This window comes from Amaranthus tricolor, chromosome 6 (assembly GCF_026212465.1).
Source record: "Amaranthus tricolor cultivar Red isolate AtriRed21 chromosome 6, ASM2621246v1, whole genome shotgun sequence".
Taxonomy (NCBI): domain Eukaryota; kingdom Viridiplantae; phylum Streptophyta; class Magnoliopsida; order Caryophyllales; family Amaranthaceae; genus Amaranthus; species Amaranthus tricolor.
The window spans coordinates 8,202,652-8,208,560 of NC_080052.1; the positions used below are offsets into that span (position 1 = coordinate 8,202,652).

The following is a 5,909-nucleotide window of genomic DNA, read 5'->3' on the forward strand; positions in this document are numbered from 1 at the left end:
ATAGCATAATCGTTTGTGTCATATTAATTACAATAACATGGATCATATGTCTAAGCATGAAATTATACCAACTTTTGAAATGTTTAAATATTGATGTCATACATGCATGTTAAATAAGATAACAAGAACACTCTTTAGAAGTGTAGAAAGAAACACTCACAATTAAATTAATTCACAATGTTTTATGTGATTTTCACTCTGCTCCTTTAGGAATAAGAAATATATAATAACTTTTATAGATGATCGCTCTAGATAATGCTATGTATATCTATTACATGCTAAAGATGAGGCTCTAGATTAATTTAAAATCTATAGAAGTAACAAGATTTACATATAAAAAGACTAAGAATAGATAAAGGTGGTGAATACTACGATCTGGGTTATTTTCAATCTAATGGTATCATGCATGAGACTACCTCGATATATGTACTACAATCAAATGGTGTAGCAGAATGGAAAAATAGTACTCTACAAGAAATGATTAACCATGCTATCCTACTCGGGTTTGAGTGATGGATATTAGGGGAAAGCGATGTTGACGGCTTGTCACATCTTAAATAGAGTTCCAACAAAAGCTACCAATGAATCTTCTTATGAGTTATGGTATAAGAAAAGGCCAAATCTAAGATATCTTAGAGTTTAGGGTTGTAAAGCAATCATAAGATTTCCCAGTAACAAAAGAAAGAAGCTATGTGAAAGAGGCCTAGAAAGCATATTTACAGGTTCTATATTATAGAGCCCCATGACTTTATACTGATTCACACAATTATAGAGTCAAGTGATGCTTCTTTGATGAAAATCATTTTTCTTCAATTTCTAGATCTAACGATTTACTTAATAGTAATTCTAAAGAGATTGATCTACAAAATCAATCAAGTCCTCAAGATGATCAAGTGATCATGGGGGATGAAGAGGACAATGCTCCTACTTTGCGTAGGAGTAAAGACAAAGAAAAGAAAAATCTTTTGGAGCCGATTTTAGATTTATTTGATTGAAGGAACAAGAGATGATCTTTGCACTAGCATTTTATATTTATATGGAGTAGAAGGAGATCCAACACATAGTGAAGCAATGACTTCACAAGACTCGGATTTTTGGGAGGAAGCCATCAATGATGAGATGGATTCCATTATGGGAAACAACACTTGAGTTTTGAAAGACTTACCTTCAGGGTGCAAACCCATTGGTTGTAAGTGGACTTCAAAAAGAAAATAAATGTTGGCGTACAGACGATAAGTTCAAAGCCCGGTTAATGGCTCAAGGCTTTAGGCAAAAGCATGGTGTTGATCACTTTGACACCTATGCTCAAGTTGCTAGGATAAACAAAATTAGGTTATTGGTGGCGATAGCCTCATTATTTAATCTGCTTATCTATCAAATGGATGTCAAAACGATATTCTTGTATGGTGATCTAGAAGAGGAAATCTACATGAGACCGTCCAAAGGGTTTATCATGAAAGGACAAGAACAAGAGGTGTGCAAGCCAGTGAAATCTCTTTATTGACTAGAGCAAGCACCAAAGCAATGGTATCAAGAATTTGATGAACCTATGTTGTCATACGGATTTGAGCTTAATTAGCCGAATAACTGTGTATATAGAAAGTTTGATAACAAGGGCAATGGTGTTATTATTTGTCTATATGTGGATGATATGCTTATTTTCGGTTCAAGTTTGTTGCAAGTAAAGAAGGTAAATGATTATTTATCTTCGGTCTTCAAAATTAAGGATATGGAGGAGGCATATGTCATTTTAGGCATAAAGACTATAAGGTCTAATGATCGTATAATACCAAGTCAATCACTCTATTGAGAAAATACTTAAGCGTTCCGATATGCTTGAGTGTTGCCTAGTGACTACTCCAATGGATAGAAGTGGGTTACCCTATGAGGGTAGTCTAATTTCTCAAATTTCGTACCTATGTGATCGGATCTTTGATGTATGCTATAACCTCAACAAGGACCGATATAACTTATGCAGTTGGAAAGCTAAGTAAGTATACTAAAAATCCAGGATCTATGCATTGGATAGTTATTCTGAGTGTACTTAGAAACTAAAAAGGATTTAGGAGTATGGGTTATGTTATGTGTAGAACCTCCGATACTCAAAGGGTACTCGGATGCAAGTTGGATCACTAATAAAGAAGATTTGTCTTCTACTGTGATTGTGTATTCATGTATTTTAGGGAAGTTCCATTTCAAGGTCTTCCAAGAAACAGACATGTCTATCGGACTTGAGGGAAGTAGGATCATGGGATAATAGATGGTTACTCTTACTCTATATAAGGAGGCTAAATCAGAATTTCATAAGTGCTGAAAATTCTGGTGTCATTTTTCATATTCTAACTCTAAGCTTGCTAAATATAATGATCTCTATTACTTCATAAAGGTCAATTATATGGTGCTTATAATTGGTTGTAAACCGTTATATCTCAAAAAGTGTATTCTAAGTTCTAAAGCCTAAGCACAAAGTAGGTAGAATATGCGTTTTCAAGAGTAGGACCTAGATCCGAACCCGAATCCACGGGTCTAGATTTTCAAGACCTATATCCGGATCCATGGCTACTACGAATCCAGTACCGGATGCGGGTCCAAAACGGGTCTGACTTATTTTTTGCTTTTTTTTTTATTGTTTTCAATTGTGTTGAGATTGCGATAAAGTTGTATTCATTGACTAATGATAATAATATATATAATTTCACAATTAATCATACAAAATAACATTATACAACTTAAAATTGTCTTGATGATACCCAATAACCTTGCTATTTTGCCAACAATAGATTAGTCAACCTGTAAGCATCTTTTGCATTGAATAATTGCAAAAGTATATAAGTTATATTTACATTCAAATTATGACCATATTGGCCAATTAGTGACCCTAATACAAAAGGCAATCACGAATCAGAATTTGTGATGAATATCAGTCTATACAAGGCGTAATCCTATAGGAAATAAGTAATTTCCTCTCACAACTACCAATTGGCTTCATCTAATTAAGCTTCATAGGAGAGTGCTTCATATAAGCACTTAACAGTTCTCTTGTAATTAAGGAACCCCTTCAACCATAATTAAAATCATCATTAGTGATTACTTATAGGTACTTCTTAGAAGGCTTTTTAGCATTTTCAATTGGCTTTGCTTTCTTTATCTTCCTTAGAGGGATCACAACCTTGTAATGTATCTTGAAACTTTCCCTAATAGATAATTATACTTAGCTATAGCTTTGTCACTGCAAAATGCAAGGTTTTTAGAGGAAACGAACATGCATCCTATAATGGGTCCTGCTGCGGTGAACAATGAGCATGTTGAAGCCTTTATAAATTGTTCTCCTTCCCTTACATTGAAGTCTTCTTGAATACTTTATTCACCCGGCTGAGGAGTGGGGGAGGGGCTATTGGCTTGCTGCCTGCTGTGGGCTGTGAGAAAGGGGCGTCAAGTTCAGGCATTTAGTCATTCACGAGCTTCAGGCGTGGCATCGAGTCTAGGTTTGTAGGATGGGGAATCGAGGGCTTTGGGGTCTTGGGGATATTAGGGTTTGAGAAGGGATTTAAAAATTAGAAATTAAAATATAGGGGAATAAGGAGTAATGAGATAGGAAGGGGTTCAATGGTTCACTTATCAGAAAATCAGTTGGGCTTTCCCAATTAAATAGCCCATAAAGCCAGTATATTTAATGTATATAAACATAACAATGGGTCCTTCGGATCTACAGGTCTAGTTCCGGGCATTTTTTTGAGATTCGGATCTGGTCCCGTGAAATATAAACAGATACGGATATGGATACAGATCTAGGTTGGGTTCAATACCATTGCCATACCTATATACAGTATGATCTTAAAGACTCTTTGGTTTACATTAAGTTTATTTCAAGTTATTTAATTTAGTTGTAATTTTAATTTCTAGATTTTTTTGTATAAGGTTGCAAAGACTTATAATCTCGATTGGTTGCTTGTAATCTCTTCAAGTTTCACATTTATAAAAAAAAGCATAAGGTAGATATGTAATCTCACACAAAACTTGCTATATAATAAACACAAATTCTCAAATGAAATGGTCTCACAATGAGACCAAGTCTATCAAATTACCCCAATATGCACTTATTGTCTTAAAGTGATCACTTATTGTTTTAAAGTGATCAGTTTTTATAATTTTATGTGATGACTTATAACCTTAAATTGATTACTTACAATCTTAAAGTCATCAAACAATTTTAAAGTCATCAATTAGATAAATAGGCTAATTATTTAGGCTAGTCTGATATAAATTATAATCAAATTATTCTTTGCCTTTTAGGAGGTTGACAATCGAAACTCAAACTTGAATGCATCATCATTCGCCGACCCTAAAACATGATTCTAACAACAGTGGATCACATGTGAGACCGCCATATACATGCGACCAATTTAGTCCACTATATTTTCTTAAAAAAATTACAATTTGCCTTAAAACACACATTTTAAAACTTAAAATACTCATTTCAAGGTTTAAAACTGTTTTTCCAAACTTAAGCATTCTTTCCGCAAAGACTTAATTTTATTTTAATTAATCACATTAGGCTACCTATGGCCTATTGTTAGTATGTAACCCATAGCACTAGGGTAAGAAACAGGGGCGAATCTATGGTTTTCGGGAGAAATTTTTTTAAAAAATTAAGAAAATTTTTTTCTTCGAATTCTAGGGGGGTCAAAACACAATTTTCAGAATAGCAATTAACTTCAAAACATTACATTACTCCCCTTCTCTCTACTCTAAAAAAACCCTAGAAAAACTCTACTCTACAGCCGTCATTCAGCCCCTGCCGCCTGCCACCCTCACCGTCACCGTCACTGCCTGCCGCCAGTGGCTCAGACGCTTCTGTCTGGCTCTGCTCCTGCTTGCTGCTGCTCACGCCTCACTGCCTCAGTCGAAAGTCGAGGGTCGACAGTCCTCTACTCCTCTTTACAAAAACCCTAAAAATCAAATTTTTGGTTTTTTAGGTATTTTCACTCTTAATCGTAATCTTAATCTTAATCTTAAATTCTTAATCTTGTTGTTCTAATCTTTATTCTTAATCTTGATTCTTGAATTTTATCAGTATGTTGTTTCTTGATTTTTTTTTTGTTTATGCTTTTTGAGTAATTGAATATTTGTTATTGTTAATGTGTTTGTTTATGTATTTGTTTATCTTGAATAGTTGAATTATTGAATATTTCTTGATTTTAGATATATGTGCTTCGAGCCATATCCAGAAGATAATTTGGAGTTTATTAAGAATAATGAAATTAAGCATTACTAATTAAGAATTTCTAAACTGTTGTTGTACTGTTGTTGTTTCTTAATGGAAGAAGATCATATACTTTTTTTTTGAGTGGAAGATCATATGCTTATGTTATAAATGTAAGGAGTGCTTGATAATCTGAGAAGTTGGAGTGCTTCATAATAAAGACATAAATCATTCACAATCAATTAATAATTAATAATCATCCACAATCAAGCACTCTTTACATTTATAATCAAGACAAACTAAACGCCTGCACCACCAGTTAAAACTCCCTAGAATTTAAAGCCTGTCGGTCAAAACAAATGCCTTACTATTGATGCCTGGTTGCCTCCTGCTGCTGCATACGCCTCACGCCTGCACCGGTTGTCCGGCCACCTTCACTTGTTGGCTGCTTCTTTCCAGACATCAAGACCACAACTCCGGCACCACAATGGCTCACAACACCACCAGCATCAAATACCCAGCCGCGCATCATTTTCACAACAACCACCAGTTGCGACCTCTTAGCCCCCAACCTTGGAAATCGTGCGTGCTTCTCCTGCTCACCACTGCTGGCGCGACACCATAGATCCAGGCCATATCAGCTTCAGCCACCACCAATAGTTGCGTACACCACCACTTCAACTTCATTCTTCAAACATCCTTTTGT

At 35.0% G+C, this 5,909-nt stretch overlaps 1 protein-coding gene across 4 annotated transcripts in view; it reads left to right on the top strand.

Annotated features, from left to right (window-relative positions):
* Nucleotides 1–4,645: 4,645 nt before the first annotated feature.
* The window catches only part of LOC130816056 (uncharacterized), a 15,735-nt gene continuing 14,471 nt past the window's right edge, over nt 4,646–5,909 (top strand). The window contains exons 1-2 of one of the 4 annotated variants that reach the window (XM_057682630.1): nt 4,648–4,976; nt 5,663–5,907. The gene's annotated coding sequence lies outside the window, so the exon portion shown is untranslated. Of the gene's footprint in view, nt 4,977–5,000; nt 5,908–5,909 lie in introns of those variants that run through there. The other 3 variants (XM_057682633.1, XM_057682632.1, XM_057682631.1) reach the window with 3 other exon arrangements.